The sequence below is a fragment of the Macaca thibetana genome, chromosome 5, assembly GCF_024542745.1.
Source record: "Macaca thibetana thibetana isolate TM-01 chromosome 5, ASM2454274v1, whole genome shotgun sequence".
Classification (NCBI taxonomy): domain Eukaryota; kingdom Metazoa; phylum Chordata; class Mammalia; order Primates; family Cercopithecidae; genus Macaca; species Macaca thibetana.
In genome coordinates this window covers 29178061-29205808 of record NC_065582.1, presented here as the reverse complement: position 1 = coordinate 29205808, position 27748 = coordinate 29178061, and positions in this window count along the sequence as shown.

The window sequence follows — 27748 nt, the reverse complement described above, 5'->3', positions numbered from 1 at the left end:
AACAAAATAAAATCAGAGATTACTATGAACACCTCTGTGCACACGAGCCATAAACCTAGAAGAAATGAAAAAAATTCCTGGAAATATACAACCTACTAAGATTGAACCAGGAAGAATTATATCCTTAATAATGAGTTCCAAAATTGAATTAGTAATAAAAAGCCTACCAACAAGAATGAACCCCTACCAAACAGAATAAAGCCTGAGACCAGATGGATTCACAGCTGAATTCTACCAGATGTATAAAGAAGAGCTGGTACTTTTCCTACTGAAATATTTCAAAAAATTGAGGAGGAAGGTCTCCTCACTAATTATTTGAGGCCAACATCATCATAATAGTTCAATGTGGCAGAGGTACAATAAACACAATAAAACTTCAGGCCAATATCCTTGATAAACATAGATGCAAAAATATTCAATAAAATACTTGCAAACTGAATACAGCAGCACAATCAAAAGCTAATCCACCATGAACAAGTAGGCTCTATCCCTGGGATGAAAGGTTTGTTCAGCATACACAAATCAATAAATGTGATTCATTACAAAAAGGGAACTAAAAACAAAAACCACATGATTATTTCAGTAGACGCCAAAAAGGCTTTCAAGAAAATTCAACATACCTTCATGTTAAAAGAACATACCTCAAAATAATAAGGACCATATATAACAAACCTACAGCCAACATCATACTGAATGGACAAATGCTTGAAGAATTCCCCTTAAAAACCAGAACAAGACAAGGGTGTCCTGTCTTACCACTCCTATCCAACATAGTACTGGAAATTCTAGCTGGAGGAATCAAGCAAGAGAAAGAAATAAAATGCATCCAAATGAGAAGAGAGGGAATCAAATTATCCCCATTTGCAGATAATATAATTCCATACCTAAAAATCCTTACTGTCTCTGCCCAGAAGCTCCTTGATCTGAAAAGCAACTTCAGCAATGTTTTAGGACACAAAATCAATGTACAAAAATTAGTAGCATTCCTATACACCAACAACATCCAGGTTCAGAGTCAAGTCAGGGATGCAATCTCATTCACAATAACCATAAAAAGAATAAAATACTTAGGAATACAGCTAACCATCAAAGTAAAAGTTCTCTACAACAACAGTTACAAAACACTGCTGAAGGAAATCAGAGAAGACTCAACAAACAAAAAGACTTTCCATGCTTATGGTTAGGAAGAATACGTGTTGCTAAAATGACCATACTGCTCAAAGCAATTTACAGATTCAGTGTTATTCTTATCAAACTGCCAATGACATTCTTCAAGAACTAGAAATTTTAAAAAGAATTTCATGTGTAACAACAACAACAAAAAAAGAGCCTGAATAGCCAAATTAAATTTAAGCTAAAGAAAGAAAGTTGGAAGAGTCACATTACTTTACTTCAAACTATACTATAAGGTTGCAGTAATCAGAACAGTATGGTACTGGCACATAAATAGACTCATAGACCGATGGAACCAAATAAAGAGCCCAGAAATAATGCTGCACACATACAATCATCTGATATTCAGCAAACCTGACACAAACAAGCAAGGGGGAAAGGACTTATTATATAATAAATGGTACTGCGATAACTGTCTAGCCAAGGGCAGAAGATTGATATGGGACCCCCTTCCTTTCATTATATATAAAAATCAACTCAAGGTGGATTAAAGACTTAAATGTAAAACCTAAAACTACAGAAACCCTGGAAAATAATCTAAGAAATACAACTCTGGACATAGGACCATAATGAAGATGACAAAAACAATTGCAACAAAAATTAAAATTGACAAATGAGACCTAATTAAAGAGTTTCTGCAGAGAAGAAGAAACTCTCAGCAGAAGAAATAGACAACCTACATAATGGGAGAAAATATTTGCAAACTACGTTTTTGACAAAGATCTAATATCCAGAATCTATAAGGAATTTAAACAAATTAGCAAGCAAGAAACAAACCTCCCTATTGACAAAGGGGCATTTTTCTAAAGAAAACACGCATGCAGCCAAGAAGCATATGAAAAAATCCTCAACATCACTAATCATTAGGGAAATACAAATCAAAACCACACTGAGATACCATCTCACACCAGTCAGAGTGCTCTTATGAAAAAGTAAAAAAGTAACAGATGCTGGCGAGGCTGAGGAGAATAGGGAATGACTATACATTGCTGATGGAAATGTAAATTAGTTCAGTAATTGTGGAAATCAGTTTGGTGATTTCTGAAAGAACTTAAAACAAGACTTCCCAGTGGGTACTGTGCTTATTACCTGGGCTACCCAATAATCTGTATACCAAACCCCTGTCACAAACAATTTACCTATACAACAAACGTGCACATGTCCCTCTGAACCTAAAATAAAAGTAAAAAATATGTAAGTAAAAATTAAATTTAAAATAAAAAATAAAATAAAACTTGTATTACCATTTAAAAAACAATTAAACAAAACTGACAATATGATCGGTCTGAGACGCATGACTAGTTAAGAGTGATGTTTGTGATATTTATGTGTGAATCAAGGCTCAGGGATTGAGCTATCCTCCATATGCTAGAATTATATAATAATATGGTTTTGTGCTATAATCATTTATAGCATTATGTTATAGTATTATAGCACATCACAATATAGCATGATATTAAAAATGTAGCCTGCAAGTCTGGTGAAGTTGAAATGTAATGCCAGAACAGGATATTTTCTTTGTAACAATAAGTCAAAAGTATAAAGTGGCATCAAATAAAGGGGAAAACACTTTGTTCCAGGAGGCATTACATCTTCGTTTCTCTATTTCTTCATTTATTCAATAAACATGCCACATATCTTACTTTCTTCATAAGCAACCATTTGGGCCATAATAGCATTGTTGAAACAATAAAATACGTTAAACACTAAAAAAAGAATGAAATATCTCTAAATACAGCAAACTAAAGTGCCATTTTTATCAAATCGTGTCAAAGATATAGATGATCTCTATAATTTTTTTTATTTTTTTTTTGAGATGGAGTCTCACTCAGTCCCCCAGGCTGGAGTGCAGTGGTGTGGTCTTGGCTCACCGCGAGCTCCACCTCCCAGGTTCACGCCATTCTCCTGCCTCAGTCTCCCGAGTAGCTGGGACTACAGGCACTCACCACCACACCCGGCTAATTTTTTTGTATTTTCAGTAGAGACGGTGTTTCACCGTGTTAGCCAGGCTGGTCTCAATATCTTGACCTTGTGATCCGCCTGCCTCTGTCTCCCAAAGTGCTGGGATTACTGGCTTGAGGATCTCCATGATTTTTGAGTGTCGATGCCAACGTTGATCACTTGCCTGAAGTGCTGTTTGCCAGTTGTCCTGCTGTACTGTAAAGGTATTCTATGCTGCTGTTGTTGTTTTCCTTCTAGTACAATTTGAAAGGAAGTCACTATGTGCATGACAAATTTAAGGGGCGGGAATTATGCTCTGCCTCATGTAGGATGGAATATCTACATAAATTATTTGGAATTTTTTGGTATAGAAGAATTATCTCTTCTTCATTTTAAAATGTATTTAGTCATCTGTTGTTATTAGTATGGACTCATGGATATCTTACCTGATTAAGCATGTTTGACGTAATTCCATAGTAAACTTTTAATATCAACAGAGTTCTATTTTTTTTAGAATCAAATTTATATGCAATTATCTTATAAGTATTTGAATGACAGTGTATTTGTTCTGTGTTAATATACATATTTAACTACAGACATTTGAGCTAATACTATATAGAGGTAATCAATGGGTAATTTTTTAAAAAACGTAAGTGAAAACTGTGAAAACAATTTAGTCTTCTGAAAACAATTGTTATCTTTGTGCTCTTGTCTATATGCAAATATATTAGCTCTTCATAACATTTAAATTAAGCGGCAAATAGGTGTAAGAAACAGACATTGCCATACATATATTTTCCAGATTATATTTATAATTTTATAAATGATATCTACTATTATTTAGTATGTACTATTATAGTGACTTCATAAAAGTTTAAAATTAAACTATGTGCATATTAAAATATATTTTAGTTTGTTTTCATAAAAGAGGGAAGTTTATAGGTAACAGAGTAGAGAAGACTGGTAGTACATTATAAAGTGTTCTTTGGATTATAAAGAGAAGCTAAATTTTCTAATATATGTGCATTTATTCGACTTTACAAATTGATTGTAGGACCATCTACGCATGCACTATCCATAAAGCCTTCTAAGTGTTTACAAAAGAGTTACAGTAAGCCCTCGTCTTATGCACTACACTCCCAGTAGAAGTGTCTATGCTTTTCCATTTTCATATTGCTATTTACAAAAACATGTTAACTGAATCATTAAGTCTTATCATCATCTGCTGATTTTTGTTCTTCTCTAACACTAACCTGAATTTTCCTGCTATACATTAAAAGCCACAGACCAGATATTCTAGAAGAAACATCAGAAGTATAGTTTTTCATATTATATTTTGTGATAAGTATACAATGAAAGTCCTTTTCCTTTCTTTGTTATTCTGGTTTCAATTGTGCTTTTATAATGGGTTAGGCCTATAAAACCCACCGTTGTCCTTTGATAAATGCCACTGAGTTAAATTTTTAAAATTCTAACAGCAACAGATTTGTGAAAAATCAAACCAAATTTTCAGATAGTGTCACTGATAGACTTTATATTGATTCTAATGAAAATATTATTTATACCTGCATTTATTTTTTTATTATTTTTTTAACTTATTTATTATTATTATACTTTAAGTTGTAGGGTACATGTGCATAACGTGCAGGTTTGTTACATATGTATACTTGTGCCATGTTGCTGTGCTGCACCCATCAACTCGTCATTTACATCAGGTATAACTCCCAGTGCAATCCCTCCCCCCTCCCCCCTCCCCATGATAGGCCCCTGTGTGTGATGTTCCCCTTCCTGAGTCCAAGTGATCTCATTGTTCAGTTCCCACCTATGAGTGAGAACATGCAGTGTTTGGTTTTCTGTTCTTGTGATAGTTTGCTAAGAATGATGGTTTCCAGCTGCATCCATGTCCCTACAAAGGACACAAACTCATCCTTTTTGAAGGCTGCATAGTATTCCATGGTGTATATGTGCCACATTTTCTTAATCCAATCTGTCACTGATGGACATTTGGGTTGATTCCAAGTCTTTGCTATTGTGAATAGTGCCGCAATAAACATACGTGTGCATGTGTCTTTATAGCAGCATAATTTATAATCCTTTGGGTATATACCCAGTAATGGGATGGCTGGGTCATATGGTACATCTAGTTCTAGATCCTTGAGGAATCGCCATACTGTTTTCCATAATGGTTGAACTAGTTTACAATCCCACCAACAGTGTAAAAGTGTTCCTATTTCTCCACATCCTCTCCAGCACCTGTTGTTTCCTGACTTTTTAATGATCGCCATTCTAACTGGTGTGAGATGGTATCTCATTGTGGTTTTGATTTGCATTTCTCTGATGGCCAGTGATGATGAGCATTTTTTCATGTGTCTGTTGGCTGTATGAATGTCTTCTTTTGAGAAATGTCTGTTCATATCCTTTGCCCACTTTTTGATGGGGTTGTTTGTTTTTTTTTCTTGTAAATTTGTTTGAGTTCTTTGTAGGTTCTGGATATTAGCCCTTTGTCAGATGAGTAGATTGCAAAAATTTTCTCCCATTCTGTAGGTTGCCTGTTCACTCTGATGGTAGTTTCTTTTGCTGTGCAGAAGCTCTTTAGTTTAATGAGATCCCATTTGTCAATTTTGGCTTTTGCTTCCGTTGCTTTTGGTGTTTTAGACATGAAGTCTTTGCCCATGCCTATGTCCTGAATGGTACTACCTAGGTTTTCCTCTAGGATTTTTATGGTATTAGGTCTAACATTAAAGTCTCTAATCCATCTTGAATTAATTTTCGTATAAGGAGTAAGGAAAGGATCCAGTTTCAGCTTTCTACTTATGGCTAGCCAATTTTCCCAGCACCATTTATTAAATAGGGAATCCTTTCCCCATTTCTTGTTTCTCTCAGGTTTGTCAAAGATCAGATGGCTGTAGATGTGTGGTATTATTTCTGAGGACTCTGTTCTGTTCCATTGGTCTATATCTCTGTTTTGGTACCAGTACCATGCTGTTTTGGTTACTGTAGCCTTGTAGTATAGTTTGAAGTCAGGTAGCATGATGCCTCCAGCTTTGTTCTTTTGACTTAGGATTGTCTTGGAGATGCGGGCTCTTTTTTGGTTCCATATGAACTTTAAAGCAGTTTTTTTTCCAATTCTGTGAAGAAAGTCATTGGTAGCTTGATGGGGATGGCATTGAATCTATAAATTACCTTGGGCAGTATGGCCATTTTCACGATATTGATTCTTCCTATCCATGAGCATGGTATGTTCTTCCATTTGTTTGTGTCCTCTTTTATTTCACTGAGCAGTGGTTTGTAGTTCTCCTTGAAGAGGTCCTTTACATCCCTTGTAAGTTGGATTCCTAGGTATTTTATTCTCTTTGAAGCAATTGTGAATGGAAGTTCATTCCTGATTTGGCTCTCTGTTTGTCTGTTACTGGTGTATAAGAATGCTTGTGATTTTTGCACATTAATTTTGTATCCTGAGACTTTGCTGAAGTTGCTTATTGCTTATGGAGATTTGGGACTGAGACAATGGGGTTTTCTAAATATACAATCATGTCATCTGCAAACAGGGACGATTTGACTTCTTCTTTTCCTAACTGAATACCCTTGATTTCTTTCTCTTGCCTGATTGCCCTAGCCAGAACTTCCAACACTATGTTGAATAGGAGTGGTGAGAGAGGGCATCCCTGTCTTGTGCCAGTTTTCAAAGGGAATTTTTCCAGTTTTTGCCCATTCAGTATGATATTGGCTGTGGGTTTGTCATAAATAGCTCTTATTATTTTGAGGTACGTTCCATCAATACCGAATTTATTGAGCGTTTTTAGCATGAAGGGCTGTTGAATTTTGTCAAAAGCCTTTTCTGCATCTATTGAGATAATCATGTGGTTCTTGTCTTTGGTTCTGTTTATATGCTGGATTATGTTTATTGATTTGCGAATGTTGAACCAGCCTTGCATCTCAGGGATGAAGCCCACTTGATCATGGTGGATAAGCTTTTTGATGTGTTGCTGAATCCGGTTTGCCAGTATTTTATTGAGGATTTTTTCATCGATGTTCCTCAGGGATATTGGTCTAAAATTCTCTTTTTTTTGTTGTGTCTCTGACAGGCTTTGGTATCAGGATGATGTTGGCCTCATAAAATGAGTTAGGGAGGATTCCCTCTTTTTCTATTGATTGGAATAGTTTCAGAAGGAATGGTACTAACTCCTCCTTGTACCTCTGGTAGAATTCAGCTGTGAGTCCATCTGGTCCTGGACTTTTTTTGGTTGGTAGGCTATTAATTATTGCCTCAATTTCAGAGCCTGCTATTGGTCTATTCAGGGATTCAACTTCTTCCTGGTTTAGTCTTGGAAGAGTGTAAGTGTCCAGGAAATTATCCATTTCTTCTAGATTTTCCAGTTTATTTGTGTAGAGGTGTTTATAGTATTCTCTGATGGTAGTTTGTATTTCTGTGGGGTCGGTGGTGATATCCCCTTTATCATTTTTAATTGCGTCGATTTGATTCTTCTCTCTTTTCTTCTTTATTAGTCTTGCTAGTGGTCTGTCAATTTTGTTGATCTTTTCAAAAAACCAACTCCTGGATTCATTGATTTTTTGGAGAGTTTTTTGTGTCTCTATCTCCTTCAGTTCTGCTCTGATCTTAGTTATTTCTTGCCTTCTGCTAGCTTTCGAATGTGTTTGCTCTTGCTTCTCTAGTTCTTTTAATTGCGATGTTAGAGTGTCAATTTTAGATCTTTCCTGCTTTCTCTTGTGGGCATTTAGTGCTATGAATTTCCCTCTACACACTGCTTTAAATGTGTCCCAGAGATTCTGGTATGTTGTATCTTTGTTCTCATTGGATTCAAAGAACATCTTTATTTCTGCCTTCATTTCGTTATGTGCCCAGTAGTCATTCAGGAGCAGGTTGTTCAGTTTCCATGTAGTTGAGCAGTTTTGATTGAGTTTCTTAGTCCTGAGTTCTAGTTTGATTGCACTGTGGTCTGAGAGACAGTTTGTTATAATATCTGTTCTTGTACATTTGCTGAGGAGTGCTTTATTTCCAATTACGTGGTCGATTTTGGAGTAAGTACGATGTGGTGCTGAGAAGAATGTATATTCTGTTGATTTGGGGTGGAGAGTTCTATAGATGTCTATTAGGTCTGCTTGCTGCAGAGATGAGTTCAAATCCTGGATATCCTTGTTAACTTTCTGTCTCATTGATCTGTCTAATGTTGACAGTGGAGTGTTGAAGTCTCCCATTATTATTTTATGGGAGTCTCAGTCTCTTTGTAAGTCTCTAAGGACTTGCTTTATGAATCTAGGTGCTCCTGTATTGGGTGCATATATATTTAGGATAGTTAGCTCTTCCTGTTGAATTGATCCCTTTACCATTATGTAATGGCCTTCTTTGTCTCTTTTGATCTTTGATGGTTTAAAGTGTGTTTTATCAGAGACTAGTATTGCAACCCCCGCTTTTTTTTGTTCTCCATTTGCTTGGTAAATCTTCCTCCATCCCTTTATTTTGAGCCTATGTATGTCTCTGCGTGTGAGATGGGTCTCCTGAATACAGCAGACTGATGGGTCTTGACTCTTTATCCAGTTTGCCAGTCTGTGTCTTTTAATTGGAGCATTTAGTCCATTTACATTTAAGGTTAAGATTGTTATGTGTGAACTTGATCCTGCCATTATGATATTAACTGGTTATTTTGCTCGTTAGTTGATGCAGTTTCTTCCTAGCCTCGATGGTCTTTACATTTTGGCATGTTTTTGCAATGGCTGGTACTGGTTGTTCCTTTCCATGTTTAGTGCTTCCTTCAGGGTCTCTTGTAAGGCAGGCCTAGTGGTGACAAAATCTCTAAGCATTTGCTTATCTGTAAAGGATTTTATTTCTTCACTTATGAAACTTAGTTTGGCTGGATATGAAATTCTGGGTTGAAAATTCTTTTCTTTAAGAATGTTGAATATTGGCCTCCACTCTCTTCTAGCTTGGAGAGTTTCTGCCGAGAGATCTGCTGTTAGTCTGATGGGCTTCCCTTTGTGGGTAACCCGACCTTTTTCTCTGGCTGCCCTTAAGATTTTTTCCTTCATTTCAACTTTGGTGAATCTGGCAATTATGTGTCTTGGAGTTGCTCTTCTCGAGGAGTATCTTTGTGGCGTTCTCTGTATTTCCTGGATTTGAATGTTGGCCTGCCCTACTAGGTTGGGGAAGTTCTCCTGGATGATATCCTGAAGAGTGTTTTCCAACTTGGTTCCATTTTCCCCCTCACTCTCAGGCACCTCAATCAGACGTAGATTTGGTCTTTTTACATAATCCCATACTTCTTGCAGGCTTTGTTCATTTCTTTTTCTTCTTTTTTCTTTTGGTTTCTCTTCTCGCTTCATTTCATTCATTTGATCCTCAATCGCTGATACTCTTTCTTCCAGTTGATCGAGTCGGTTACTGAAGCTTGTGCATTTGTCACGTATTTCTCGTGTCATGGTTTTCATCTCTTTCATTTCGTTTATGACCTTCTCTGCATTAATTACTCTAGCCATCAATTCTTCCACTTTTTTTTCAAGATTTTTAGTTTCTTTGTGCTGGGTACGTAATTCCTCCTTTAGCTCTGAGAAATTTGATGGACTGAAGCCTTCTTCTCTCATCTCATCAAAGTCATTCTCCGTCCAGCTTTGATCCATTGCTGGCGATGAGCTGCGCTCCTTTGCCGGGGGAGATGCGCTCTTATTTTTTGAATTTCCAGCTTTTCTGCCCTGCTTTTTCCCCATCTTTGTGGTTTTATCTGCCTCTGGTCTTTGATGATGGTGATGTACTGATGGGGTTTTGGTGTAGGTGTCCTTCCTGTTTGATAGTTTTCCTTCTAACAGTCAGGACCCTCAGCTGTAGGTCTGTTGGAGATTGCTTGAGGTCCACTCCAGACCCTGTTTGCCTGGGTATCAGCAGCAGAGGCTGCAGAATATAGAATATTTCTGAACAGCGAGTGTACCTGTCTGATTCTTGCTTTGGAAGCTTCCTCTCAGGGGTGTACTCCACCCTGTGAGGTGTGGGGTGTCAGACTGCCCCTAGTGGGGGATGTCTCCCAGTTAGGCTACTCAGGGGTCAGGGACCCACTTGAGCAGGGAGTCTGTCCCTTCTCAGATCTCAACCTCCGTGTTGGGAGATCCACTGCTTTCTTCAAAGCTGTCAGACAGAGTCGTTTGCGTCTGCAGAGGTTTTGGCTGCGTTTGTTATTGCCCTGTCCCCAGAGGTGGAGTCTACAGAGACAGGCAGGTTTCCTTGAGCTGCTGTGAGCTCCACCCAGTTCGAGCTTCCCAGTAGCTTTGTTTACCTACTTAAGCCTCAGCAATGGCGGGCGCCCCTCCCCCAGCCTCGCTGCTGCCTTGCCGGTAGATCACAGACTGCTGTGCTAGCAATGAGGGAGGCTCCGTGGGTGTGGGACCCTCCCGGCCAGGTGTGGGATATGATCTCCTGATGTGCCTGTTTGCTTAAAGCGCAGTATTGGGGTGGGAGTTACCCGATTTTCCAGGTGTTGTGTGTCTCAGTTCCCCTGGCTAGGAATAGGGATTCCCTTCCCCCTTGCACTTCCCAGGTGAGGCAATGCCTCGCCCTGCTTCAGCTCTCGCTGGTCGGGCTGCAGCAGCTGACCAGCACCGATCGTCCGGCACTCCCCAGTGAGATGAACCCAGTACCTCAGTTGAAAATGCAGAAATCACCGGTCTTCTGTGTCGCTTGTGCTGGGAGTTGGAGACTGGAGCTGTTCCTATTCGGCCATCTTGCTCCGCCCCTCACCTGCATTTATATCTATGTATAGGTGACCTTGTTTGCAAAACTACTCAGAATGATTGCCAGATATTTTATAGTTATTTTGTTTTTATGGAGATATAACTACTCACATAGGTGAATATAAATCAGCCCTCCTTCACACCAGGGTCTAATTACATAAAACCACTTGGGTAAAACTGAAGATGACTGAAGCATAATAGTCAAAGATAAGCCTTATTTAATGAAGTATTTTAAAGTCCCTGTTTTATGTATGAAAAAAAAGTGTCTATAAAGTCCTGTCCCTCAAACTTGTGCCTGTTTTGTTCTGAGTGTGTGTGTGTGTGTGTGTGTGTGTGTGTGTGTGTATATATATATACACACACACACCATCTTCAATTGTCTTAGTGTATATATATACATGTCATAATGTAAATTAAGTCATCATGTAACACTACTATGTGTATATATATATGTGTGTGTGTGTATATATATACATACACACATTGAAACAATTGAAGGAATCCAAAATCCATTTCTGAAGTTTTATAAAATATCTCCAGAAGATAGTTCCTTTCCTGTCTTTGGTATGTTTGACATTTACATATGGCCCTTGATATTTTTATTTTATTTTAGTTTGAACATCAATAAAAATTGTTTTATTAATAAAATTTATTATATCTATACTATAGAATCTATGTGTATTTTTAAAATGACAAATATAGATATATATATGCTAGAAAAAGCCCAAGTATGAATAAAAATTTTCCTGAAACTAAGTCATTCTCACAGTAATAAGAATTTGCCTGGATAATCTGCACTAATGAAGCAAGAAGCTTAAATAATAATATCAGTTCATCAACAAATTTTGTTTAGTGTGTGTTGTTATATAAATAAGTCTAATTTCCACAACTACAGGAAATGTTAATATAGATTGACTCAAATTCAATTCACGACACCAGCACAAAACGCACACACACCTTTCTTTACAAAAACAAATTTATCTGCATTAAAAGAGGAACTTCAGATATATAAAAAGGTGCTCAATATTATTAATTATTGGGCATATACAAATCAATTCCACTACCGATATCATTTCACACCCATTAGAATGGCTATTATGAAAAAGTCAAAAGATGGATGTTGATAAGGGTGTGGAGAAAAGGGAAGTCTTGCATACTGTTGATGAGAATGTAAATTGATACAGTCATCGTAGAAAGAGTATGAAGGTTTCTATAGAAGCTAGAATTAACATATGAGGTGGCAATCCCTCTCCGAAGCATACAGCCAAAGGAAATAAAATTATCACCTTCTAAAGGTATCTACACTCCTATCTTTATTTCAAAATTTTTCACAATAGCCGAGATATGAAAACAACCTAAGTCAGTCGATAGATTAATGGATGAAGAAACTGTGGTACATGTGTACAATGGAATATTATTCAGCCCTGGGAAAGAATGAGATCTTGTCATTTGTCACAACATGGATGAGCCTGGAGGACATTATGCTAAGTGAAATAAGACAGACACAAAAAGAGAAATATTGCATGATCTCTCTTATAGGAGGAATACAAAACAAAAAATGTCAAATACACAGATGGTTTCTGGCTTATGATGGTTTGACTTACAATGTTTTGACTTTATATAGGTGCAAAAGTGATAGATATTTGGTAGAAATTTCATTTGAAATTTTGGATTTTGATATTTTCTGGGCTAGCAATATACAGTATAAGACTCGCTGGGTAGTGGCTGGGCAGTGGCAGTGATGCTGGGCAGTGGTAGTGAGGCAAAGCTCCAAGTAAGTCCTATGATCATGAGGGTAAATATCAGGTACTGTACTCTGCCGTATACTGTATTCAATAAATTATATGAGATATCAAACACTTAATTATAAAACAGCCTTTGTAAAAGATGACTTTGCCCAATTGTAGGCTAAAATAAGCATTCTGAGCACGTGCAAGGCAGGCTAAACTGAGAGCCCATATTTGGTAGGTATTAAATGTGTTTTCAATTTAGGATTTTTTTCAATTTATGATGGGTTTATCAAGGCTTAACCCCATCATAAGCTGAGGAGCATCTCTCCAGAGATAGAAAACAAAACAGTGGTTACCAGGAAAGAGGAGTTACGGTAGAAGGAAATGAGATGTGGGTCATAGGATACAAAGTAGCAGATATGTAAGATGAACAATTCTAGAGATCTAATGGTACAACATGAGGACTACAGGGAATAAAACTGTACTGTATTTGAGATCTGTGCTAAATGAGTAGGTTTAGCTGCCCTTGACTCAAAATCAAAACCAAAATAATTGGTAACTATGTGAGATGATGGATATGTTAATTTGCTTGAGTACGGTAAATTTTTTACTATATATAATGCATGTATTTCATAACATTATGTTGTTTACCTTAAATATACACAATGAACGTTATTTGAAAAATAAAAACTAAAAGAGGGACATTAAAAATTGTTCCAGCCTTAAGATGGGATATAACTTTGTGGTCTAATGTGATTAGCTGATCCTCTGGGAACAAAATTAGCATCTGAAATGATGCTTGAACAATTTCCTGATGGACTCTAATGAGCATGCTAGACCTTCTTGGAAATTCATTCAAAGAAAGTCCATTTTACTAAGATCCTTTAAAGACCTTTAACCAGTCTTGCAAGGAATCTAATGACCTTTAGGCAGATGTGTTTTGTTCTTAATGCAGCCTAAAAATTGATATGTAACATTTTTTACTCCCACGATAAATACCTGCCAAAAGGGGATCTTTTTCAGTTAGATTTTACATAATGCCTCTACTTTTAGCAAATTTGAAATAAATTGATTCATGAGCAAAATTAACTAAGACTTAGTAATCTTTAATGATTACATGTCTCACCATTATTAACAATTACTTTAAGTATCTAAATCTTTTGCCTGCATATGCTTTACAATATTATTCCAAATTCATGAGCAAAATTAACTAAGACTTAGTAATCTTTAATGATTACATGTCTCACCATTATTAACAATTACTTTAAGTATCTAAATCTTTTGCCTGCATATGCTTTACAATATTATTCCAAATTATGTGTTTTCAAACTTTATTATTTCCCAATTTATAACATTTTATTTCTTTGATTTACAACAATTTAATTTCTAAATCATGCAGTCCCTGTTATGGGTATACAAATAAAAATAAAATATTTTTTCAACCAAATTCAATTAATATAGACTGCTTTAAAAACAAACAAACAAACAAACAAAGATACAAATACAAATGAGCAACAAGAACAAATGAGCTAACAAGAACAAATAAAGTGCAACCTCCCTGTCTAAGGACCTATGACAAATCACAGCGCACCTTGTTTTTTCCATTAAGTAGTGCATATACTCCATTAATGAGATAAAGGCTTTTCTGATAATAATTCTGACTACCAAGATAACATAAATAAACAATATCACATGTTCTTCACACAAGATGATATAAACTACCCCAAAAGTCACTCACCATCATTATGAGCAAAATAAATATTTTTGAGTGATGTTCAAAATCAGAATAAACCAAATTTTTCAGTTGATATTTTAAAACAGAATATTAATTAGAAATCAATTGTAAAGAAAGCAGTAAAAGAAAAAAGTGACAAAAAGGAAGAAAAGAAACAGAAGTATTTTGAAATGTGAATATATTAGGTAGGCTAAAATAATTTATAGTTGCAAACTGTTGAAACTATCACAAAATGCTAAAAAAATTTCTTCTAAGTTAAAATATTTTACTTTTAGAAATATCTGTAAGAAATGATTTTCTATAATGAATATTAAAAGGAAACATTTTATGATTATGTGACACTACGCAATAAATTTGATTTCCTAATACAGTAATATTATACTATATTACTCTATGGTAATACTATAGAGTTACATATTTATATGAAAAAATAAATATTTGTACTATGTTATTCAAAGATAGAGAAATGTTTGTCTTTCTCATGTCAATTGAGCAATGCTTTCTTCTACTACTCCCTTCTTGCACTCTCTCTTGTTCTACTTTTATTTTCCAAATTCTTTCTTGTATTTACCTCTTCTTCCCTTTGCCAAAGACATCCCTCTTTTTAGGAAAAAACTTTAAAGCCATTTATTGTAATTTTAAGGAATCTACTGATGTCTAATCAAATGTTTTATTTATTTGTTTTACTCCAGGTTAACAGTTGATTATAAGATCATCTTTTCACCTGTAGTTTTGTTCTCTCTTTTCTATTATGCTTCTTCATTCACTCTTCTCCTGTTTGAATACCTTATGAAATCGTATTGTCTCTTATGCCAAATACAATTCTATTCTATCTGCTGAGCATGATTTATGAAGTTTGGAATTTTGAGCTTTTGAAATTGTGGTAGTCTTTACATTATGATTTAGCTTATTTTGTATCTATATACTAGCTATTAATTTTATAGTAATGTTATAATCTACAAATAAAATAAGGACTGTTTTCTAAAACTTATTTGTGTAACTTCCTATTTGCATTCATCATCTAGACTTTCTGGATGAATGCAGTAATGATGTAGTTGAACAGACGCTCTTAACTTTGGGAGGCCGAGGTGGGCAGATCACCTGAGGTCAGGAGTTTGAGACCAGTCTGACCAACATGGTGAAACCCCGTCTCTATCAAAAATACAAAAATTAGCCAGGTGTGGTGGCGGGCACCTGTAATCCCAGCTTCAACCTGGGAGGTGGAGGTTGCAGTGAGCTGAGATCACAGCACTGCACTCCAGCTTGGGAGCAAGACTGTGCCTCCAAAAGAAAGAAAAGAAAAGAAAAGAAAAGAAAAGAAAAGAAAGAAGAAAGAGAAAGAAAAGAAAGAAAGAAAGAGAGAAAGAGCAAAAGAGAGAAAGAGAGAAAGAGAGAGAGAAAGAGAGAAAGAAAGAGGGGAGGGAGGGAGGGAAGAAGGAAGGAGAGAGAGAAAAGGAAGGAAGGAAGGAAGGAAGGAAGGAAGGAAGGAAGGAAGGAAGGAAGGAAGGAAGGAAGGAAGGAAGGAAGGAAGGAAGGAAGGGAGGAGAAAAGAACAGACACTCTTACAAATTTCCTGAAATTTTATTAAAGGCACTCTTTCAACTGCCCCCAAGGTTTTAAAAAATCTACTTTTCTCAAAACTTTGGCCTTTGAAAGAAGACAGTTTCTCTTGTAGCCTTCTACAAGGTCAAGTGTGAGCCTCAAAGTTAGACAATGACATCTGGAATTGTTTCCATCTATAGTTGTTAAGAAGAGATCAGAATGATCATCTAAAATTCTTCTCCAGAGCTTACAGCCTTCTATCACCACTTGTGTTAAAGACAAACCACTGTAATTTTATTACATGTTTTATACTTGCTTTTTCCTTCACCCAAGAAGGATTAAACTCCCTTCATTTGCTCCAATCTGGTCCTATACTGTCAACATAATCTCTTTTCTGACCCTTCTCCTTTTACCTACTTCTAAAATCTTTCCCTTTAGTCCTTAGAAACCAATGATTTGTTATCAGAAAAATAATGTAACCAGGCAATCTCTCTTAACTTTAATATTCTTCCTCAAAACCTGTCTTTCTCTGGAGTCGCTTTATTCCCTGTAAGCCTTATGCAGTAGACATTTTTTCTTCTCCCTTCCACATTGCCATTGGAGTTTAGGAGAGATAAGTACTCTAGATTTTACATAACCGCTACCTGGGGTACCTTAAAAACAATAATGTCCAGGGTGCACCCTGGACTAATTTCATCAGAATCACTAGGGATGGGACTTGCACATTCGTATATATTAAACTCTTCAAAAGAGAGCTACTGCCTAGGTTCTCACTACCATTTGAAATTTATTCTCATTCTACATCCTCCAAATGCGCTCACTTTTAATTTAGTCTCAAAACTGTACACTGCTGTCTGATTTTTTTTTCATTTGCTCTTACCCACTCTCCACCAGAAATTTTCCTTCATTTTTCATAAGATTTTATCTCCTGGATCACTATCACTCTTAATAGCACTACTATTTCTCAATATTGGTTAATTTTAATGTATATTTTGTAATTCTTATAAAAACTTGTCTTCTGCTTTACATGTCAACCATTCATTTTCATAATAATTTCTAGCTTTTTATTACCAATAATAAAAACACCTACATAATTTTAATTTCAAGTGTTACATTCTCCAGCCACGCTGTTTGGTCTTTCTTGTTCTTTCTGTGTAGTATTCCAAACTGAGCAATCTATTTTTTTTCTAAGTAATCTCTATTGATTCTAATTTTATTCTGCCTTTCACTCCTTCATCACCAGGTAACATATGTGGAAACAGGAGAGAAAGAGGAACAAGACTCCAACATTTAGAGTAAGAGACTTGAAAGGAAATTGGCAAAATAATAATAATTGAGAATCATCATCCAGTCAGAAAGAGAATAAACAAGGACAATTAAGTGGGGGAAACATTTCATGGAGGAGAAGGAAATCACTCTGTCAATAGCTACTGACAGGGTAAATAAGAAAAAGACCTAGAAGAAATTAATTTGGTTTGTCAATGTGAAAGTAAATGTCTTCAGGATAAAAGACATATTTAATTGGTATAAAACAGGGATTAAAATGAGTTTATAAATCAATGTGGGGAGAGAGATTGGAAATAGTGAATAGAGATAACTTATTTGAGATTGTCTATAGATGTTTTTATGCTGAAGAGAATGACTTAGTAGAAGCAAGGATTGCTGGTGCAATATACTTTATTAAAGTGATAGGAAGATATTTGTGGATGCTCTTATTTAGAGGACATTTATATATTTTACAACCATTTCTGTATTAATAGATCTGATATGAGGTTTATTTTCTTTACTCATGATTTATCCCAAGAATGACCCTAAATCCCTCTGGTAGCTCATATGGAAACACTTGGAGTCATCTTTGAGTCCCTTCTTTCTCTCACATTCTAAATCTAATTCATCAACAAGTCACATTGGCTCTTATTTAAAATATATTCAGAATAAGATGACTCCTCTCCATCTGCACTATTATCCTGATTCAAGGTGTCACCAACTCTAACCTAGATTTCAACAGAATTTTAAGCATTGTTTCCGCTTCCCCATGTAAATTCTAGTCTCAACAAAGCTAAGTGAATCAGGTAAACTGTAAGTTACATAATATTATTTTTCTTCTCAAAACACTTTAATGGCCACTTTGCAATCAGAGTAGAAATCAAAGTCCTTACACTGAGCTCTAATGTCTCCTCTAATTTGTCCCCAATCAATTTCTTCTATGTGCCCTTGGCTCACTTACCTACATTCACAATGACTTTCTTAATGTTGCTTTAACTCACCAGGCAGATTTTATCTGCTTCGTAATCTTTGCTCTTGTTTTCCTCTGTGTATAGGACACTCAGGTTTTTATAGAAAAATGCCACACACTGAGTGGCTTTTAAAAAACAGAAATTTATGTCTCATAGTCCTGGAAACTGGGAATTCTAAGATCAAAGTCCCAGGAGATTTACTGTCTGGTAAGAGCCCTCTTGTTTTTTCATAGATGACTGTCTTTCTGCTTAGTCCTTACAAGGCAAAAGGGAGCAAGGAAGTTCTCAGGAGGTCTCTTTTCTAAGACCACAAAACCTGTTCATTAGGCGCCACCATCGTGATCTAATCACCTCTCCAAAACCCCATCTTCAAGTGCCATCACATTGGGGATTAGGTTTTAACCTATGAATGTGAAGGGGGCAGAAGCATTTAGTCTACAGAAAGTCTTCATGAAGCAATCCAATCTTTCATCTTCTTCCCGTCTTTGCCAAATATCTTATTCTCAGCTGGGCACGGTGGTTCATGCCTGTAATCCCAGCACTTCAGGAGGCTGAAGCGGGTGGATCACGAGGTCAAGAGATCAAAAGCATCCTGGCCAACATGGTGAAACCCTGTCTCTACTAATAATACAAAAAAAAAAAAAAAAAAAATTAGCCGGGCATGGTGGTACGCACCTGTAATCCCAGCTACCAGGGAGGCTGAGGCAGGAGAATCGTTTGAACTCGAGAGGCAGTGGTTGCAGTGAGCCGAGATCGCATGACTGCACTCCAGCTTCATGACAGAGTGAGGCTCCGTCTCAAAAAGCAAAACAAAACAAAACAAAACAAAAAAACAAAACAAAAACAACTATCTTACTCTCAAAAGCTTTTCTCGACTGCCAATTCAGAATTGTACTATACATTTTATCCATCCTCTCCTGTCCTTACTCTTCTCAAAGACAACTATGTCTTTCTAAATAAAATTTACTTTTAAAAATCATTTTCTGTCCACCTTGTACCCTGTATAATGCAAGTGCAATTAGGACTTAAATTCTTTTGGCTACCTTTTCTTTTTCACTGCGATAACTTAAGCTCTTAGTGCCAGTGACTATGTCATGCCTTTACAAAGCTATGTTTCAGCAGTTGCTGTAAGAAAAAGTGAGTGGCACATGAAAATCAGTGTGGAACAGGAAACAAGGTTTTCAGTGAATAATTGGATTCCAATGTTTGTTAAACAGAAGCTAAGTTGTTATTAGTATGTAAGTACATATTAAATTCTGTGGGCTAACACCATAATACACACAACTATAATACATTATATTTATTTTGGCTTAGTAGTTTCATGTAAGCATTATCTAAATACTAAGGACTCTTATCTATTAGTGTTCTGGGAAACCTACATCAAGATCAGTTCTCCTAGAAGATGCAACCTACGGAATAATCATTAACGAGCTTGGCTGGCCATTGGGTTAGAAGGATTTCTGTTTGCCTGATGCTTATAGAAATCCCAGAATCATGTGTCTGGCAAGTTGTTTGATGTCTTAAATGAAACTTACACTCTAGTGTGATGAGTACATCAGAAAGACCAGAGAGCTGGGACTTCTTCAAGTCAGATAAGAAGTTATACTTACACGTTTTTTTTTTCGCTGATTATAATGATTTGAATAATAAATATCAAGGCTTCTTAAGAGTTGTCTATGTCCAAATAATTTTTAAAAAGCATGCAGCATCTGATTGAAATCTAACCATCCTTCAGAAAACAATTAAATATTTCTTTCATAAATAGTAAGTTGTACTTATTACATACTTAATAGAAAGAACAGAGTACTTCTATAGCATTGCAAAATTGGAAACTTTATGAACTCTGTACCTGACATTATTATTTCTTTTAGAAAGGGAAATTCTTTAGAGAAATACTTCTTGAGTTTAGATTGTTGTTACCAGTCCAGCTAATAAACTAGTGTGATTGTACTGTGAAATTCAAGAATCAAATTTTTTTATGACAGAAAAAGGAAGAAAAGACAGAAAGAACAAACATTGTGACTGTGTTTCGGAAAAAAAAAAAGATGTAGATGATTCATGGATGGCCATGAAGTGCAAAATTTAGATGTGTTTTAAGAATCATAATGTGTAAGGTGTCTGCATGAAGGTGATCTACAACCATACAACCATTTCCCATATCTTCATCAGTATTGAATCAATTCCACTCTATTCAGAAACACTTTTTGTAAAAAGTTAGATTAATTTTCATCTCTTTATTTCTATATATTTAGTGTGGAAATTGTGGAAAGGAAAGCTCTTTCTTTGTTCGTCAAGTACTAAAGCATAAGCCAAGATATAGTTCTGAATTCAAATAATTTTTGAGAATTTAACTTCTATACATTTAAAATTGTTGCAAGGGTGTAAGAGTAATCAGGATTACACCATTTTCACATTTTATAGGTATTTCACATGATATTTGATTGATTCTATTTTCCTTAATAAACTCTAATTTCCATGAGAAAAGAACTTGTATCTATTTGCTAACCATTTTAACTCTACCGACTACCACACCCCTGGTATATTGTCAGAATTACATTACCTCAAAGGGATATCGAATGCTGTCAGTAATTTTTGTGGCATTATCAAGCCCTCAACCATCATGTTTTCAAGAATCTAATATTATTTATAAGCCTGTTATAGTACAACATCCATGTAAGCCAATTTCTCATATTTAAAATACAGTGAAAGCTCCTTGATACCCATTAACCATGATCGATCAATCACCCTATCTCTAACACTTAATGCTATACCTGGCATTAGCAGGCCTCTATTAACATCAGGTTATTAAAATGAGTTAAAAGGGGGAGGAACTATGTCATTATTCTCACCCACTGGACTCTGACTTCTTTTGTATTTCTCAGAGTTTATGATATAGTCATTGTTCTCTACTTATTATAGTTTCATATGCTTTAAATGGGGTATGGTATTTTTTTGCAATATATTTTAGTAGAAGTTAATCTACGTCTCAGTAGAAACACAGCAATTTTAAATGACATGGCTATGAAAAACTCATCTTTGGGCATGAAGAATTTTTATTAATAATAATAAATTAAATTGAATGATCCTGGAGGTCATTTCCAATTATACATAAGAAAATTATTCTGTAGCACACATATTAACTAAAGAAATAAATGAATTTACTATATAGATGAAAATGATGCAAATTAGACAAATTTGTCTCAATAAAATTTCACTAAAGAACAGATTTTTTCAGATAAGCTAATTGAGCATAAAAGGAAAAAAGTAGAAGTAAAACAAATACTTGCAAGCTTAGCCTGTATTATTCTAGTTCAGACAATAGTTTCTGAAATTATTGGAAATTTTTTTAATGAGAAATAAACTTTATAATAAATATTGTTGAGTTTTGGCCGGGCGCGGTGGCTCAAGCCTGTAATCCCAGCACTTTGGGAGGCCGAGACGGGCGGATCCTGAGGTCAGGAGATCGAGACTATCCCAACATGGGCTAACATGGTGAAACCCCGTCTCCACTAAAAAATACAAAAAACTCGCCGGGCGAGGTGGCGGGGGCCTGTAGTCCCAGCTACTCGGGAGGCTAAGGCAGGAGAATGGCGTGAACCCAGGAGGCGGAGCTTGCAGTGAGCTGAATCTGACCACTGCACTCCAGCCTGGGCGACAGAGCGAGACTCCGTTTAAAATGAAAATCTGAATGTATTTGTCATTAGAAGTGTCAAATAAAGTTAGTTCTATTTCCCTTTCATTCTACACTACCTAATCTTATTGTTTTAACATCACACTAATTTGCAAAACTGATGATAAGGAAAACAAAACAAAAAGCAAACTTCTATTTTCTAATTATTTAAGACTTATTAGAATTAGAAATTAGAGCGTTTCTAATTCACGAACAGAGTAATGAATACATAAGGAGAAATAGATAACATTTCTTGTAATACTTAAAATGAAAAGAGAACAGCCCTTTCTACTTAACAAGTAATAATGAGTGATCATTAAGGACACTTTAACCCATTATTTATGAACGTAGCTATCTAGTGACTATTTATATTTAGCTAGTTATAGCTCTAATTTCAAGGGGCAAAACAATGTTTTATGGTCATTTTATTAACAACCAATACAATAGTATAAAAAGTTAATGAATTATGTTGAACAGTACTACATTTTAATAGATGTATTCACAAATCTCCATCCAAGCAATTTGTTTATTAAAGCCATTGTCATTTTAAGTTGCATTTTGCAGTATTAACAAAAATGGAATATTAATTAAATGCAAGTGTGCCCACTTCTTTGTGCGTTTTCCCCTGTCTCACGGCAGTCAGCCACAGTAGTGCTGGCTTTCATTCAATGTGAAACTTTGCTACTGTTAAGCTTCCAGACACTCATCTCCCTGGATCCTTGTTAAGCAGTTAAATCTTATGTTACAGGGCAGTACTCAAAACAAAAGCTTCTTATCCAATTTTATATTAACTCAAGTGTTTAGGATCTCCCCAAGACAAACTTTCCTGAAATGTTTGAGCTGGGTCCTGCAGAAACATTGCCTGAGGATCCCTCTTCTCACTTTAGCATTTCCAGCACTTCCCAAGGCAGGTGATGATGAGATTTGGCCCCCCAACCCCAACATTGCAGGTGTGATGGCTAGGAGAGTACATAGGAGCAGATCCTAAAGAAGATTATCATTGTTATAAGACATCAGCTTTATTTGAGTTGTCCTTATCGAAATATATATATTTAAACATGTCTCTACCTTTCAGCAAAAAGGAAGGAGCCAGTTCAACAGGCTTGGAGGATCAAAGAGATTCTGGGGATTTAATTTTCTTTTTAAAAAGTTCTATACATGTCTCCATCACAAATGTTAGTATCTCATAGTGGCCCTGACTTTACCATAAGAACATTCCCTAGCCTAGGAATTCAGCCCTTTTTGAAATTCTGCCATTCTTAACAATTACATTATGTATCTGACTTTCAGTTCAGTTGACTCTCCAGCTGCAGGAAATGAGTGTCCTTAAATGCTGCCCCAGAAGAGTTGTGGCACTTAAACTTTGCTTCAATTTGCTGATTGATTGATCTAAGTCTGACATTTTATCTCTTAAATGCATCAGTGTCACTTACCCAAAGTCATTAAAAGTGACCCAATCCCACAATCCTTACAGTTGCTCTTCCCTCTATACTCCTCCAACACAAGAGATAATGCACAAGCTCTTGTAAAGAGTATCTCTTTCTGCTTCTATTCCATTCCAGGTCACCACAGATGAAAACTGTACTTCTACAAATCATAAGACTAGCCATATTCTACCCACTACTTGTGATTTGGTCCTCTTGGCAATCGAGCTGGAGAATGACCCACTTCCAGATCAGTCTCATTGTTTGAGTTTGATCCTAGAACTATTTGAGATTTCAATGGTCTCAGATCAGATTCCTTAGCAGTAATGTCTTGGGGCAGTATCATGAAAGGGATCTAGTGAGGGAAAGATGTCTAGGCTAAAGGAAGTGACAGGTGCAGAACAGGGTGACAACGCCAAGTAAAGATTTGTCTTGTCTAGAGGGTAACATCACCCTGGTCCCACAAAGAGGTCTCAGCACAGGGTCTTCACACTTTGAGACAAAGGAGGTACTTTAACTCCTGTCAGTGATATTGAAAGCCTAGATGAGGGCTAGGGTACTTAACTGCTCAGGGTATATTATCCCAACCCGATAGTGGATAGTGAGTCTTTAGAAAAGGAGCATCTGTATGCTCTAGTAGACAACCTGCACATCATCTAGGGGATGGGTGCACAGTGCAGGGATGGGGGTCTGCTTAGGTGACACAGCATACCCCAAAGACTTCACATCTGAAAATGTTTTGGCCATTGGAGACATGACCAGAAAATCCCCTTAGTTTTCTCAAAAAGATAATAGAAGAAAGATATCCAGTAAAAAACTTTTCCAGGATTCAGAATACATTTCAAAGATGTGTCAGTGACATAAAAAGATGAAAGTTATTGTAAAACACTAGAAATATTTTTAATGCTAGAAATTCTTATTAAGCATGCAGAACTTTACAACATAACATTGTCTCTAATACCCCGATTTATTCATTCATCACATATTGTGATCAATACAACAGACACATAGAGTGACAATTATGTGCCACTTGCTGGGCAAATCCCTGGGGTGAAAGCAGTAAATAACATGCCTATGCCTGTCTTTGTGTAGTTGAGAGCACAGGAGGATTATATTCAAAGATACAGATTTTAATCATAAATAGAATATAGTATTAACAGACCTGTGAGTGGAGACAGTCTGGATGGATAAAATGAAGCCCAAAGGATGGGATATTCATTTTCTATTGAGGAGAATGAATAAATTTATTAAAGATTAAATGCAAATTTAAATAACTTGAAAAATAAGAGTTTGCTATTCAAACAAGTCCATTGTTTTAGAAACAAAAAATACTTTCTGTGAAAAGATAGTGTCATAAATGTGGACATGCAGCCATAGCAATTATAATAACTTTGTATCCTCTAAGCTGAAAGTATTTTCTTATGGTAGCCTCTGAGATTCCTACTCAATACATTCATGTATACATGCATTCATTCATTCACTCATTTGTTTTCCAATAAGGATATACAAAGGGCATTTTTGTATAACTATGTTTTCATGAGGTTCAGATTTGACAAGAATGTTATTGTAATTAATCAGTATATGAAACCAATTTTTAAATTGTATATCCATTTTTTTTAATGTGGTAATACTAATGTCGTAACTCTGAGATTTAATGCTCAACATGATAAGCAATTCTTGTTGTTCCTTTCAAGGCTCAATACAGGGTGGCAGCTTGGAAAATTATTTCCAAGCCAGCTCTACACTGAAACACTAGAAAGCTCACAGAAAGAAGGCAGAGAAATCTCTGCAATTTCAGGGATTTGCAAACAGAACTCTGATGTGATTTGTTTTTATTTGACAAGTAAATGCTCGGAACTGGTCTCAGCTTAAAATATGATTTTTTTTTTTTTTAGTTTTGCATTTAATGATTTGAACAGAAGTATTTGTATCTTAAGATCTGTTTACAACAGATACTACTTCTGTGATTCTATGAGAGGAAAATTGATGTTTACGTGCAAAATGGCATCAATTAACCCCAAACGACTTTAATTTGTTGAATTACTATAATTTTAAAATAGTTTGATACTTTCTCTTTTTTTGAGACGGAGTCTCACTCTATCGCCCAGGCTGGAGTGCAGCGGCGCGATCTCGGCTCACTGCAACCTCTGCCTCCCAGGTGCAAGCGATTCTCCTGCCTTAGCCTCCCCAGTAGCTGGAACTACAGGCGCATGCCACCATACCTGGCTAATTTTTTTACTAGAGACGGGGTTTCACCGTGTTAGCCAGAAAGGTCTCCATCTCCTTACCTCGTGATATGCCCGCCTCAGCCTCCCAAAGTGTTGTCATTACAGGGTGAGCCAACGTGCCTGGCCTTAATAGGTACTTTCAATATGTTATTCCAAAATTCTGCATAAACCTGGTGAGAAAGTGCCAAACTGGCCCTGGTCTGTCATCATACTGTTTCTCACTTTATAATTCCTACAGAGTTTATTTAAATTGTTTGTGGCAAATTTATTGATTGTTAGAAAATCACACTGATTATTCAAAAATAAAAATTAATCACACAATGAAATTGACTACACCAAAAATTTAATCTGGTTATTTTTGCCAGAGGCCTTACTCAATATTTTCTTAAATTTTCTTATCACACTTTGGTTTAAATTACCATTTCTTTCTTCAGAAGCTAGGGGAGAAAAGTAAGTATTGTACGATTTATTTTACATGGCACACTCATAATAAGCAAATCCACAGAACAGAAAAAATGATTAGTGTTTGCCATAGAATGTGGGAGGTTGGAATTTGGAGTAATTACTTCATAATGCAGAATGTTTTTTCTAGGTTGAAAATGTTTTTAAACTAGAGAAACGTGGTAGTTGCAAACAATTGTGACTAAACTGAATGACACAGAATTGTACACTTTACAATGGCTAATAATATGTTACATGAATCTCATTAAACTAAATAAGAAAATATATGTAAATATACATATTTGCCTGTCTATGGAAGTTTTTCATTATATATTTTTAAAATTACCTATTCAATGAAAACTAGTTGCCTTAAAAGTTACTTCTCTTTGCCTTTCACTTCTTAAAATTTCAATACAGTATTTACCTTGTTTTAAAAAAACTCAGAATTTATTCTCATATACTGCAATATTATTTTTAGATAATCATATAAATATGATTTTGACACCACTTTGTCTATCTACTTATGTTTTTAACATACCATTCCTCATAAAATACAATTTTTCTATTCCATTCCCAAAGAGAATATTCTAGCTTATTTTTTGACTTGCCTGTTCACTGTCATTTGGAAAAATCTTGTCACTCAATTTTTAGTATTCTAATCATTTCTTTGACTTTCCTGTCTTCTGAAAATTATGGTATAAAAATATTCACACTTTCCTGTCATTCATACCTTATCATATCTCTCTCTAAATTCATCTAGGGACTCCTCTTTGCTATAAATATTATTTTAAAGTCAAATCTCTGCATTTTGTGTAAATATGATCTATTTTGACAGAAGCTTTCATCCAAGAGTTCAAAAAAACTCAAATGAAATAAGTATAGTTATACATAATAAGATTGTATATTTTTTAAAGACATCTGAATTCATCAGGCAATGTATCAACACAGGTTTATGAATTACCTAATTTGAATACTTCATGATTCTGAGCTAACTAACAAAGTAGTTCAGAGTTAGAACTAAAATGATACAAATAACCACAGAATAACACAAATTTATTCCAGGATATTTGACTTTCAAACTTTTATAATAACAAATATGATATTTCTTAAAATGCAAATATGCCTCTTCATTTGAAATAGTAAACACTTTGCAATATAGTATTTACATGTAAGAAATAAAGATTAGGTTGATTGGCTAGAGATTATTTATTCAACTAGTTACTAGATGAAATAGAAGAAGTAAGGGAATAGAAATGACATTGATTGTGGAACCCACAATGTTCCTATCTTTATAATATGTTTACCTTGAGTCTTACTCCATTTGGTTGCTATAGCAAAATACCTCTGGCTGCTTAATATGTCCTTTGCAGGGACATGGATGAAACTGGAAGCCATCATTCTCAGCCAACTAACACAGGAACAGAAAAGCAAACATCGCATGTTCTCATTCATAAGTGGGAGTTGAACAATGAGAACTCATGGACACAGGGAGGGGAACATCACACACCAGGGCCTGTCGGGGGTTGGGGGCTAGGGGAAGGATAACATTAGGAGAAATACCTAATGTAGATGGTGGGTTGATGGGTGCAGCAAACCACCATGGCACATGAATACCTATGTAACAAACCCAACCTTCACATACATCCCAGAACTGAAAGCACAATAATAAAAAAAGAAATAATGACAAATTATTTCCCATGCTCTGGAGCCTGGGAAGTCCAAGATCATGGTGCTGGCAGATTCAGTGTCTGGTGAGGGCAGCTTTCTCTGCTTCAAAGATGACACCTTTCTATTGCATCCTCACATGACAGAAGGGAAAAATACTTGCTTTCTTAAGCCCTTTATAAATACCCTAATCACATCCATGAGGTAGGAGAGCTCTCAAGGTCCCAC